The sequence below is a fragment of the Cibotium barometz genome, chromosome 8, assembly GCF_041138505.1.
Source record: "Cibotium barometz isolate CiBa-2024 chromosome 8, ASM4113850v1, whole genome shotgun sequence".
In the NCBI taxonomy this organism is placed as follows: Eukaryota; Viridiplantae; Streptophyta; class Polypodiopsida; order Cyatheales; family Cibotiaceae; genus Cibotium; species Cibotium barometz.
In genome coordinates this window covers 20332287-20347636 of record NC_141053.1, presented here as the reverse complement: position 1 = coordinate 20347636, position 15350 = coordinate 20332287, and positions in this window count along the sequence as shown.

Here is a 15350-nt window from a genome sequence, read left to right as displayed (position 1 = left end):
ATTCCTCATAGGAATTCATGTTTAGTTTAGAAATCTGTAAGCAAATATTCAATGAACGAAATTTTAGAAAAAGAGAAATTGAAATATTACCTTTCAAGAAAGATAGTTTAGGAAGAACCTTTCCAGACTCAAACTTTGATTCAGACTATTGACCAAGACCTAATTCCTTCGTCAGTTTCAATTAATGAGGATGTGCCCACTCAAATCACCCACCGAATCTAAACTAAGTTAAGACTTTTGATTTTGATTTGAGGAACAAGTTAATAGAATTTGAGAAATTTTGTTTGGAATTCAAACCTGGATCTAGAAGTATTGGAATACGGATTTAAGATTTATTCATGGTATTCAAACAAAATCAAAACTGAAAACTTGCATAGAAACCCTGTTTTCTTAAAGGACTATCTTATGCCAGAATGCTGGAGGGAGCATTTGGCATACGTGTTTATCTAAGGAAAGTTCGGTTGCAACAGCTGGCAGGGAGTGTTCACGGGACAGCTCACGCCGGCAAAAACCTACCCAGGTTTAGACCAGCCTGGGTATGGTGAAAAATGGTGTGCTTCCGGTACGATGGGCGAGGGCCGACGAAACGAAGCGGTCCCTGAGTGAAGTGCCAGGACACCTAAGGAGGATCCTAGAGAGTTCTGACCAGGCGATGCACGGGCTCGCGGTGCTTAGGACACCCATGCGTATGTCGTGGAAGATATATATATATGTATGTTGACGGAATGATTATTGTAATCTGTTACTAGATCTCGTTGACGGAATGATTATTGTAATCTGTTACTAGATCTCGTTGTTGTTGCTGACAAGCTGGTCCCAACGGAGAGTCCAGAGTGGTACTGTTTTTGTGAAACAAGGGATTAAATGGAAATTTTGAGTTATGAAATCTGTGACCATATCTGTTTTGTCAATGGATTATTTTTATATTAAAGTTTTAAAGAGGAGTGTGGGCGTATCTGTTTTCTAAAGCTAAAGTTAAGAAAGGCATTCAATTATGGTGAGTACTTGTTTGGTTCTATCGATTCCAGTGGTAGGGTGGTGGCTAACCCATGGGCCAGATGGGGTTAGGCTGGAATCAATGGAGTTTTAATAATCAAACTGAAAAACCTGAGGATTACACTATAATTCAAGTAGTTAGTTAATTCCCTGATAAATTTCTCAATTGAGTGGATCAACGACTGTGCTTGATCTTGATTAGGAAAAAAGCGTTGAATTGCTAAGATAATCAAATTATATCAGTGATAGTTTCCTTCTATCTAGTTTATTCAGGTGAAGGATAGTTTAGATTTTGATCTCGTTAGAAAAAATCGTTAAGAAAATTCAAAAAGGTGGAATCCCGCTTTCCGGGCATGGGAAATTTTCTCGGTTTCGGTTATCAGAGTGAGCACTAGCCTAGTCTCGTGCTGGACATTTGTGGACGAGGCCCCAAGTGAGAAACCCTGCCCCGCGCATGAGGGGGCTGCTTCTGCTCTGCTGTTAGTCCCGGGGGGCAGAGGGACCTCACAGTTGGTATCAGAGCACTGTTGTAAATTTAAGTAACATCAGCAGAAATTGCCTAAATTTTTAATAGAAATCTGAGAAAGAAATGTTTTTCGCATGTTAATACTATGTGAATGAACTTCAAAATTGAAAGACTCATAAATTGAATTGGAAGTTTATAAATGGATACTCCGAACCTATCTAGAATTCCTGGACTCTCTTAGAGTCAGGATATGATAGCTTTTGCATTTGATCACCTCATCAACTCTGCTACGACCTGAATGAGCAGAGTGAGACCTGCTTGCTATTTTGAGAGTCGTTACTTTCCTTATCCTCTTGAGCGACGTCGGTATATGTGGTTCTGTGGAGGACGATGTATTAATGTCAGTACCAGTCAGCGTCAGAGGCTCAGGCAAAATATTTCCTTGGCCATGATTCTGATAAGGCTAGGGCTTGTTTAGCATGTTCAACTCTCTCATCATTCACCCAGGAACTTCAGAACTTCATGCCGATTTTTTAGGCTTCTTAGCCGCTTTATCCCTAGAGATAGAACTACAGCACCTCTTTGTGTAATGAATCGTGTGTACCATGGCATGTCTCCTTCGTAGTTTCGCTTCTTTATGCGAATACAATTGAGGCGGTGATTTTGGGAGCCGTGATGCTCTATGTATATATTAAAAACTTTTGATAATAAATGATATTATGCGAAAACAATTCCTAGATAGTTCTTGCGCTTGCCTCTTCTCAGCGGTGGCCGATGTTTCAGATGGATGTGAAATCTACGTTCTTGAATGGTGACTTGCAGGAGGAAGTGTATGTTGAGCAGCCTCCAAGCTTTGAGGTTCTGGGATTAAAAAGTTTGGTTTATAGGTTAAGGAAGACCTTGTATGGTCTTAAATAGGCTCCCAGGGCTTGGAATCATAAGATCGATTCCTTGTTTTTGCGAAAGGGTTTCCAGAGATCCAAACTTGTATCTCTTTTGAAAATGTGGTATGGTCACTTTGATTATCCTCTATGTGGATGATCTTATCCTCTATGTGGATGATCTTATCCTCTATGTGACGAAGGCTGCCTTGTCTCAGAGGAGTTTGAGATGACGTACTTCATTTCTTCTTGGGATTGGAGATTTGACAGACCTAGAGGGGTTCTTTGTTTCTCAGCAAAAAGCAGTATGTTTATGAGTTGCTAGAGGCCTTTGGGATGGAGACCTACAAGCCTATTTCATCTCCGATGGACCCAAATATGAAACTTACTATACATGATCCTTGTGAGCAGATTGATGACTCCTTGTATTTATTGGAAACTTGTTGGCTCATTGATTTGGTTGTTGAACACCAGATTAGACTTGAGCTTTCCAGTGGGGCTATTGAGCGAATTTATGCAAACACCTTTGAAGACTCATTGGGATGCAACAGGACTGCGGATCTTATGGTATCTTACAGGGTACAATGGATCTCTAATTCTTTTATAATAGTGGAGGGGGAACGAGGGATCGAGTCAATCTCCAAGGTTGGAGTGACTCTAATTGGGGAGGAGATCTAGACACGATGAGATCTACTTTAGGATATAGCTTTACCCTTGGCTTAGGAGCTATTTCTTAGAGAAGCAAGAGGTAGCCAACTATTGCCTTGTCTTCTATTGAGGCAAAGTATCGGGCTACTTGTGCTGCTTCTTATTTACGAGGTGGTGTGGCTACAGAGGTTACGAGATTGGATTTCCATAGAAGGAACACATAGTCATCCAGTGTGCGACAACCAAAGTTGTATAGCTATTGCTCGGAACCCGGTCTTCCATGCCCATACCAAGCACATAGAGATACAATATCACTTTGTTTGTGAGAAGATTTTGGCTGGTGATATCTTGCTCATCTTTTTTTTCGATAGAGGACAATGCGACGGACCTCTTCACAAGCTTCCACCTCAGCAGATGCTCCGTCAGCACTCCACCTTACTAGGGTTGGTTCCACATCATCCAAGAGCTGAGAGGGGTTGTTAGCAGTCATCTCATGTCTGTACCATATTACACTATAGGGAGTGAGGGCCAATGTTGTGGGTGTGCCCATCCGTGTATGAGTTTCTCCATTTTTCCCATTTTCCATTTTCTTAGTTGTGTGGGTGATGTTTTTCAGTGTCAAGCTATAGGTTTTTTTGGTCGGGTGGGGCCTTTTTTTGGTCGGGTGGGGCCTTTTTTTTGTTTTGGCCAACTTGCTGGTTGCTCGTTAACTTGTTTTCTATTGGCCGAGTTGTGTTTATGCTGATCGACTCGATATTATCCAGTCGTGGGCTTGTCGAAGGGTTGTCAGTGCCGACCAGTAGCCCCAACCCATATATATGTGGGCCTTGCCCCCCCACTTATTAGTCTTGCCCCCACTTAGGCTTTGTCGGCCTATTTTGTAGTGGTGGCCGATCAGCAGCCCCAACCCATATATATGTGGGTTGCCCCCATATATAGTCTTGCCCCCACTTAGGCTTTGTCGACCTATTTTGTAGTGGTGGCCGATCAGCAGCCCAACCCATATATATGTGGGCCTTTCCCCCCACTTAGTCTTGTACCAAATTTTGGTGTATATAGTAGAGTTTATACAAACTTCGCTTCTCTTTCATTTTTGTACTTCTGCTCTCAGTGCTTTGTCTCATTTTTTGCTGCCCATTTTGACACTATCATCTCTCTAAACCTAAAAAATAAAGAAAATAAAAATAAGGACAATATAGAGACAACCCGAGGGACTTCGACTGTCCTCCTTCTTCTTCATTTTTTGATTTTTTATTTTCTCACTGATACTCTAGACCCCGAGGACTTACTGGAAGATTTGCTAATAAATACATCTAATCCACGATAGCCAGGGTAGCCTGTTCTTGAACCACCAACTACTTCCACCAACATGGATGTCATTTTGGATATGCCAGCCAATGAATATGAGGTGATGATCATAGCAGGTAATCTACTACTATACCTAAGGCTCATGCTAAAAACATTAAACAAATCACACCTTTCAATCCAACTACGTCAGTCTTTTCCCCAAGGTCGTGGGACAAAAATGTAAGAATTAATGCCAATGGACAAGCAAAGGAACTAAAAATGTAAGAATTAATGCCAATGGACAAGCAAAGGAACTTTATGGAATATGTGGCTAAGCATACAAAGCTAGCAAATCCACACTTTGATGATCTATGAGAAATCAGAATTGTGATGTATATAATCAACTACTGGTACAAAAGGTGGTAGGTAAAATACCATGTAAGAGACAGAGAGGGGGGTATGAGGAAATACAGATGTTGGTGGCACATTCATAGCTGCCTGTTATGGCATCAAACTAACCTGAAGGTCACACTTACTTAGAGGTTGCCGTTTACTAAAGCACCCCATGAAAACTCTGACTGGACCCGTGTACATGCCAATTTAAAGGAAAGATTAATTGAAGTAGGGTTCAAGGCTCATAAGAAAGAGACTCCCATTATTGTTTTAATTTTCCATTCTTAGAGCATAATACTTTTACTACAATAAACGAGCAGTATATGCTTACTATCATCAAATCTTGGGTAGACATATCCGATCCAACAAAGATTAGGATTTTTAAATTACTCATTGTTTTATTTTATCAACAAAATGAGTATGTATACTCATTCACACTAGGGAAAGATTAAAGTTTGATCTAGACAAAAGGGCCGAAAGGAGGATGTCATCATGTTCTACTACCATAAACTCTAATGCATGCCCTCATACTACTTTTGAAGATATGATCGACACAGGGTTCTAGAAGCCTTTCTATTACCTACAGTACACCCTACTGCAACTACAAACCCGAAGATACCACACAAGGAAAGTGTGGGTATACTTCATGAAGGAGAAGAGTGAGGTGTTTACTCATTTTCAGAATTTCAGGGTTATGGTTGAAAAGAAAATAAGGAAACATGTAAAGTGCCTAAGGTCAGATGGAGGGGGAGAGTACTTCTCCAATGAGTTCTCTAAATTTTTGTAGAAGAATGGTATTCAAAGACAGTTTACATGTATATACACTCCGGCAAAATGGAGTTGTTGAGCGAAAAAACAGGCATATTGCTGAGATTGATTGAGGATTGATGGGAGAGAAGAATATGCCGCATAGCTATTGGGCAAAGGCTGCTTCTATAGTAGTTTACATCATGAACAGGAATCCAACTGCAGCCATATATGATGTAACTCCAGAGGAGAGGTTTATTGGAAGAAAACCTGATTTGTCTCATCTAAAAGTCTTTGGATGCATTGCATATGTGCATCTGAAAGTCTTTGGATACATTGCATATGTGCATCTACCAGATGAGTTGAGAACTAAGCTGGATCCAAAAGTTGAAAAATGTGTGTTTATTGGGTATTCCCTTGAGCAAAAGGGATACAGGTGTTATAACCTTGCTACACGTGAGTTGAGGGTAAGCACGGATGTTGTTTTTGATCAGCTGCTGCTGGTATGCTGCTGAAAAAGAAGCTGTTGGGGCTGATGTGAGTGGATATGTGGTTGCACAGAATGTAAGTCAACAATCACAGTCTTTCAGTAGACCAGGAGAGTCCTCATCTAGTGGTTCAGTTGATAGACCATGGAGTGGCAGGCTGCGTCATAATACTAGTCCTGCAAATGTGATTAGTACATCACATAAAGGCAAAGAGAAAGTGGTTGAGCCCCTTAGTATGCCTGACATTTTTGCAGGGCATTCTCATGTTGATGGAGAGTCTAGTGGCTTAGAGATGAGCCTTGATGAGGATCTTGGGATACCAGCTATGAGAACACCTAGTGTAAAGAAGGCTATGGAAGCCATGAATGCAAAGCTGCAAAGATCTGGGAGAGAGTGAAGAATCCCTTGTAGAGGTTTACCTATGATGGTTATGTGGCACATCACTATGCATACATGGCAAAAGTTATACAGGTTGTAGAGCCCACATGCATTGATGAGACTGTTGGAAATGTGTGTTGGGAGAAAGCTATGGATGAGGAGATGGATGCACTATATGGACATGAGACTTGGGATTTTGTGCAATTGCCTGAAGGCAAGAAAGCCATTGGATGCAAGTGGGTGTACAAAGTAAAGCATAACAGTGATGGAAGCATAAGCAGGTACAAGGCTAGATTGGTAGCCAAAGGATATGCGCAGACATATGGCATTGATTATGAGGAAACTTTCAGCCCAGTTGCCAAGATGGCAACAGTGAGAGCAAAGCAATGGTCTTTACATCAGATGGATGTAAAGAATGCATTCTTGCATGGGGATTTGCAGGAAGAGGTGTATATGTTGCAACCACCTAGTTATGAGGATGTGAGTCACCCCGAGCATGTTTGCAGGTTGAAGAAAGCCTTGTATGGCTTAAAACAAGCACCAAGAGCATGGTCTGACAAGATTTCTGAATATCTTGTACTATTGGCTTTCATGTAGCCAAAGCATATTTCTCGCTGTATGTGAGACACGGTGATAGAGGGGTTGTGCTTGTTGGTGTCATCTATGTAGATTGAATTTTATTTTTCAAAGTGTCAAACGAATTCTATAGCTTCTCATTCCACTCAATCAGAGAATTAGACTTCTTATTTTTACCCTTAAAGAAAGTTGGTAAAAGACAGTGTTAACTTCAAATAATCCCAGACCGATTTTCAAAGAAATACCACAAAACCCAAGAAAGACCTCAACTGTTTCACCGTTTGCAAAACTAGCCATCGACAGCTCGGAGGCAAAAAAAAAACCCAGATATTTATAGTGTTGTGAGGCCACCTGGTAATGATACGGATGGGGTTAGAGGGTAGAAGGTCAGATTCTCTTAGAAATTTGAGCCCGATCTATTATTCTAATCTTTTCAGTCCACTTAATGGTAGTGATAGCCGTCCTTCAACTGAACAAAGATTTGATTTTATGGTAAGGGAGGCTTGGAAAGGAATTCAAAACGAACAAAATAATATAGGAAATGAAGAGGAGCTTGAGATGGTGCCGGAGATTGCTCTTTCTCATGAAGAACTACCTAGAATTTACATGCACGTGGAATGTTAAGGGCATTAAAGATAAAAAGAAGAACGCCTTGTTTTGGGGATTAGTGAAAGCCTGGGGTCTCTCAGTTTTCTCTATCCAAGAACATAATCTTTTTGGGAAAGTTCCTAGATTAGATAGGTTTAGTGAATGGGTAATCTTTTATGGTGGGATTAATTTGGGATTCAGCGGGGTTATGACCATAGTGAGGAGGGATCTTAATCCGAGTGTTGTTGCTAAACCATCCTGAGGACATAATCTTGGTAATTGAGGTTTTGTTAAATGGGGAAAGAATATGGATTACCAACATTTATGCGGCTCACAATCATCAAATTAGGAGTAATATGTGGAATTGGATTACCAACCTAAATATTCAAGTTCCTTGTATTGTCCTAGGGGACTTTAACATGGTGGAAAAGATGGTGGATAGGTGTGGTGGAAGTACTGTCCTCTTAGGGAAGGAGAAAGGAAAATGGGAAGAGCTTAGAAGGGGACTTGGCCTTAAGGACAATTGGTATTTAGGTAAGTGGAGAGACAACCCGGGTCATACCTATTTCAGCCTTCAATATATGTCTTCATCTTCCACAATTGATAGGGTCTTTTTTAGTCAGGAGGCTATGTGGGCACCTCACACTTTGAAGGTCTCTGTAGATTACAGCTCTACTCTTTCTTCTGATCATTTGCCTCTGAAATGGGGCTAGAATATCAATGTTGGGGCTGACATGGATCTCTCTCATTACCCCACAAGGAAGTTGAGAGTGAACAACTTGCTTCTTAAGGACCCTCTTTTTGTGGATTATACGAAAGAAGCAATCAAAAAACTTAAAAGGAGAAAGGGGGCGGATGGTGCCTGGAGGCAGCTGTGCCAATGAAATGTAGGGGGTTATTAGAGCTGAGGAAAGAAGAGGAGAAAAAAGGAAATGGGTTGCTTTACTAGAGGAACTTCTGGTTAAGAGACAAACTAAAGTTTTGGATGTAGAGGATACTGCCTTGTACTTTAAATGCCAAGCTAGTATTAAGGAAGAGGAGAATAGATGGTCTAGAGAACAGGAGAAGTGGGTTAAATGGAAATTCTTTAATAACAAAAGGAAACCAAATAGTACCTTATTCAAACTTCCTAAAAGGAAGAGTGATAGAGAGGTTCTAGGGAACATTCTGGATGAAGATGGGATACCCTTGAAGGATATGAACACTAATGCTAAGAAGTGGGTAAAATTCTTGGGGTCTACTCTTAGTATGAAGGAAGATTGTTCTATGAAGAGATTTCAAGCTGAAGATAGGTTGTTGGGCTTACTAAGTCAAAATGTGGATCCAGACAAAGCAAGGTGGCTAGAAAGGGATATTGATGTAGAAGAATGTAAGCCCCAAGTTGGGATGGTCTATCCAGAAAATTTTTTATAGCCTTTTGGCCTTCCTTGAAGGACTTTGTGGGTGATATTTGTAAGAGAGCTTTCAATATAGGGATTATTGATAAAGATTTCAAAGAAGGTCTAATGAAGCTTAATCCAAAACAAACAGCGTGTAACAGGTTTGGTCATTGGAGGCCATCACATTGCTGACTGTGATTTAAAAAATCCTGGCCAAAGTGATTGTTGTTAGAGTTGCTCTAGTGCTGCAAGATGTGGTGTTAAAAAAACAGCATGGCTTTATCAAAGGTAGGTCAACATATGATAATATATTTGTTGCATTGTTGGGAAGAGATGTGGATATTAAAACCCATCAAAAATGCATCATGTTACAACACTGGATCTAGAGAAAGCATATGACAGAATTCATTGGTCCTTTATTGTAAGGGTGATGGAAAAACTTGGTTTTGGAACCAAAATAGCAACTTGCATTTACACTCTTTCTTGGGGTGGTTACTCTAAGGTGCTACTAAATGGAAGATTGGTAGGTGGGTTTGAAATTAATAGATCAATGAGATAAGGCTGTCCTCTAGCCCCCCTTTTGTTTGCTATTGCCTCTCACCCTCTAGTAATTTCCCTAGAAATGGCTTGTAGAGATGGGAACATTACTGGGCTAAAGCTTAAGCATAGTGAACAACTGGTTATTCAATGTTTTGCAGATGATTCCCTACTGTTTCTAAGGGCTAAGAACAATAATGTTAGATTGGTAGGTGGGTTTGAAATTAATAGATCAATGAGATAAGGCTGTCCTCTAGCCCCCCTTTTGTTTGCTATTGCCTCTCACCCTCTAGTAATTTCCCTAGAAATGGCTTGTAGAGATGGGAACATTACTGGGCTAAAGCTTAAGCATAGTGAACAACTGGTTATTCAATGTTTTGCAGATGATTCCCTACTGTTTCTAAGGGCTAAGAACAATAATGTTAGATTGGCTTTAGAGATAGGACAGGAGTTTGCCAGTGCCTCTGGTTCCAAATGTAATATTTTGAAGTCCAAAATTATCAGCTTGACTAAGGATAATGATTTTGATATGCAAAGGTCAGGCTATGAAGTGGTGCAAAAGGGCCATATTGTCAGATTACTTGGAGTCCCCTTTGGTAACTAATATTGGTAGAGTGGTAAATAACTAGGTTTTTGGAAAAAATAAAAAAAATGGAAGGGTATCAGAGTTCCTTTTCATGGTAGAGTTGATATCTGCAATGCAGTGCTGAACGCTTATTTTATGTTTCTCTGTCTTGTGTTGGATCTTGGCAAGTGCCACTGCAAGAAAATTATTGGACCTGTTAGAGACTTCCTATTGAGGAATGGCAATATAAAAAAATCTTATGCTTGTCTAGCCTGGGACAAACTGGCAAATCCTAAAGGATAAGGGGGCACTAGTATTATTCACATGCCAACTCAATGCACTGCAAGAACTTCTCTGATGCTCCCTAGATGCTTATCTTAGAATACTACTTGGTCATTAATGATGAGGGAATTGGTTGAACTCTCTGATGTGGTGGCTAAAGGTAAATTGATTGACTTAAATTGGAAGGAGGAAGGACAAACTCTTTTCATTTGCTCCTCTGAAGGTTACTAGTTCATAAGTTTGTAAAATGTTATGCAAGAGAAAGCTTGCCTGGATTTCACTTCTTAGGATGGGGGTGGCAGAGTGACTGGCAATTCAATGTTCAGATTGGGTATTTGGTGGACACACAAATTTAATCCCCCTCTAGCCTTACTTGATATTTCCTCTACTTGAAACTCAATAACAGTGGTCTTAAATACTTGGGTGACTGTTGGGATTGGGATGTAGTTGGGTGGAAGGATGTGGAGCATATAATATTGGAATATCACTTATCTGGTAGAGAGAGGGATCTAATGACCCAAGTATTGGATCTATCTCAAAGAGAGTTGTGCTCGACTACCTCTGATATCTCTGTCTAGATTAAAGATTGGGTTTGGCTTAATGGCATTAAGCTAAAGGATGGCAAAACCAGAGAGCTATATGAACTAGTGAGAAAAGGAGATGCCAATGTAGTGTATTGCAATAAATCAGTAGTTTGAGGATCAATAATAATTATATATAAATCAATAACCTATAAACTACTGAACTTTATAAATCTCTCTGTCTTTTTTTAAGGATCAATAATAATTATATATATTACCTCAGAAGCTGTCCAAAAAACTTGAGTACAACCATGTAGCCTATAAACTACTGAACTACTGACTAGGCACACCGATTATTTGAGTGGCCTAGCTTATTTGGTGCCACCTTTGATACCACCTAATGCTCAAGGTAAGGACCACAATGCAACATTTCTCTGGGATGATGTCTCATGTGTATGGTATACTCTAGTACTTATGGAATACACAAGGGTGCGAGACTTCATTACTTGCGATATATGGCAATCATTCCACATAATGATGTTACAAGATTTGGTCGCTCGGCCAAATATTCCAACACACACTAAGCTTTAAATAGGCTTTTGCACCCTCGCTGAAGGAGAAGCAAGATTCTCAAAATCTTGTTGCACAACTGATTCTAAATAACACAACAAAGTTTGGTGCATACCATCAATATGAAAACCATAGATACCATAGCATAACTCAAGAGCATAAAATCAAAGAACACAAGATTGGGTGCAATCCTCCCCCCCGACGTGTATGTCTCCTCTCCCACATGCGGCATTTAAATCATATTTAATAAATTTAGCCCTTCGAGCCATAAATAGCATAGCTTTTCCAAAATCAGACTTTTACAAAAATCAAACCATAGTCCAATGCTTTTGAAGTAAATCATCGAAAATAGACCTTGCCCAACATATGTATAATGGGCCAAACCATATACAAAATTAATTATTTTGCACACATGTGTACGGCTAGATAATTCCGTCCAATGTCCACCTTCGTTGTTCCGAACTTATGATCTGTACTCAAAGATAGTCCATAGTGTTAGATCACAATTACTTTGGATTCACTCACAAAAATAATAATGACAAGTGGAAATCATTATCTAGATTAACTACCATGCATCACACATAATATTAATCGGATTCACTCCCACATTGGATTCACTCACAATGTCTTTACACTATCTGAAAATTTATTGAATTCACTCCCACATTGGATTCACTCACAATGTCTTCACACTATATGAAAATTTATTGAATTCACTCCCACATTGGATTCATTCACAATGTCTTCACATGTGTCACACGTGTTCATAGAGTTGATCGAATTCACTCACCATTTTCTTCCTCGACACATGCGTGGGTATCTTCGGCGACCTAGAGCCAGAGCACCGTATGGTCAGCACCCGCTAGGATCCTTCGCAGGTCACCTAGCACTTCACTCATTGGCCGCTTCCTTGGTCCCTCATCCGCCGTACCGAAAGCTCACCATTTAAATCGAACCGAGGCTGGTCAAGACCTCAGCCGACCTTGCTATGCGAGACGTCCTCCATTGACTCTCTGTCTTCACAGCTATTGCAACTTTATCACTTAGATCTCCACGACCTCATTCACAAGATGGTCAAAATGCTTTCCCAGCATTCTTGACATAAAACAATCATTTAAAAATAGGTTTCATAAATACGGTTTCTAATGAACTCTCATCTTTCCACATCGTTCCACATCATTTCTCGTTATTCCACATTCTTCTAAATCAATTCACTTTGCTTTATCCACATCCAATCATATGTATTCCCATCGTCCTTCATCCATTCTCATCCAATCACATCATATTACATCACATCACGTCTATCCACATCTGTCCTCATCACATCTCATCCATTCTCATCTACCCATATCCACATCACATCACATCACATCCATTCACATCTCATCTCATCCATTCACATCTACCCTCATCCACATCACATCACATCACATCGATTCTCATCACATCTTATCCATTCACATCATATCTCATTCATTCACATCTATCCCGCTTCACATCACATCGCATTCATTCACATCACATCTCATCTATTAACATCTAGCCCGATCCACATCACATCACATCCATTCACATCACATCTCATCCATTCACATCGCATCTCATCCATTCACATCTACCCTCATCCACATCACATCACATCACATCCATTCTCATCACATCTCATTCATTCACATCTATCCCGCTTCACATCACATCGCATCCATTCACATCACATCTCATCCATTCATATCTAGCCCGATCCACATCACATCACATCACATCCATTCACATCACATCTCATCCATTCACATCTATCCCGATTCACATCACATCACATCCATTCACATCACATCTCATCCATTCACATCTATCCCGATTCACGTCACATCACATCTCATCCATTCACATCTATTTACATCACGTCACATTCACATCCATTCACATCACATCACATCCATCACATTCATTGCATCCCCATCCCATCACATACATTCCATCCACATTACATCACGTCCACATCTATCCACATCATATCTCATTCATTCCATCCACATTACATCACGTCACACCCATTCACATATCATCACATCGCTTCACATTCACATCCACATATATTTACATCACATCACATTTCATCCACATCTCGTCACATTCACATCCACATCCCTTTACATCACATCACATCCCATCCACATCCACATCCATATCCATTTACATCACATCACATCTTATCCCATCCACATCCACATCCATTTACATCACATCACATCCTTTCACATATCCTCACATCTCATTCTCATTTCTCTCATTCACATCCACATCCACATCCATTTACATCACATCACATCTTTTCACATATCCTCACATCTCATTCTCATCTCATCATTCACATCCACATCCATTTACATCACATCACATCCTTTCACATATCCTCACATCTCATTCTCATCTAATCATTCACATCCACATTCATTTATATCACATCCTTTCACATATCCTCACATCTCATTCTCATCTCATCATTCACATCCACATCCATTTACATCACATCACCTCCTTTCACATATCCTCACATCTCATTCTCATCTCATCATTCACATCCACATCCATTTACATCACATCACCTCCTTTCACATATCCTCATAGCTCATTCTTATCTAATCATTCACATCCACATTCATTTACATCACATCACATCACATCCTTTCACATATCCTCACATCTCATTCTCATCTCATCATTCACATCCACATCCATTTACATCACATCACATCCTTTCACATATCCTCACATCTCATTCCATCTCATCATTCACATCCACATCTATTTACATCACCTCACATCTCATCCACATTCATTTAATCACACCACATCTTATCACATCCACTCACATCTTATCACATCGCATTCACATCTTATTCACATCGCATTCACATCTATTCACATTTAGTAACATTTTCTATTTTTGATACCGATGGGACTTTTCTAAATTTCTGCCAATTGCTTGGCTTAGTTATAAAGGTACTTTTTCTCGACGGATATTTTCATATTCTTTCTCAAATTTCTCAAGTGAATTATATTCAATATTCTTCTTTTGAGTAAACGATTCATGGGATTTACAAAAATCAATTCTACCCATATTTTCCAATAAAATTAATAATGCTCAAAATTTCACTTTTGATAAATACTCATAATTTGAATTATGCTAAAACTTCATCTTTTACCATTTAATTTCTTGGATCTCAAATATCATGAAAATTTTCCTTTTTGCATTTAAATGATTGAATTCCAAATGTCATGGGAATTCCTCTTTTATCATAAATTTATCTGAAATTTCTCTTTTATCATAAAATAAATTTATCTGAAATTTCTCTTTTCTTTAATAAAAATATCCGTTATTTCAATTGTGCCAAGAATTCCACTTTCACCATTTAAAGAATTAGTCATAGGAATGACTATTCTTTTCGGAGAGAGAGAGATATACATAAAAAGCATTCTAATTAAGCATAAAGATTATCTTTTTTGTGATTAATCATTAAAACTCTTAGAGAAAACTTGATTTGCATTAAAAACAACTAAATAGAAACTTCTCAAGCTTGAGAGGGGTTGAGAAGTGAAATCATTGAGAATATTAATGAAAACCATGAAATTACTTCTTACCTCTAGACTTGGCTTGCTTCTTTATCTTATAGAAGGAATCCCCCAACCAATCAATTGATTTAGTATGTTGAGAAGAAAGCTCCAAGAATTGTTGAAGAGAGAGAGAAGGTCCAAGCTCTCCAAAAATAGAGGATTTTAAGCGATAATAGAAAATATCATTATTTTAATGTAATACTGGCATGGTATAGTTCACAGATTTTTTTACAAAAGACTAAGGATCTATTTATAGGTGAGGGAGGCCACTAACCAAGTCCAACTAGGTTCTAGAATTTTCTAGGTTTTGTTTAACTTAATTTGGACAAGATTTGGATTAGTTTGGCTCCCTTTTTTATTTGGTTTGATCCAAGAGAGAGGAGAGATAAAAATATCACAATTTGTTTGAATTAAAAACCCTTCCACATGTGTG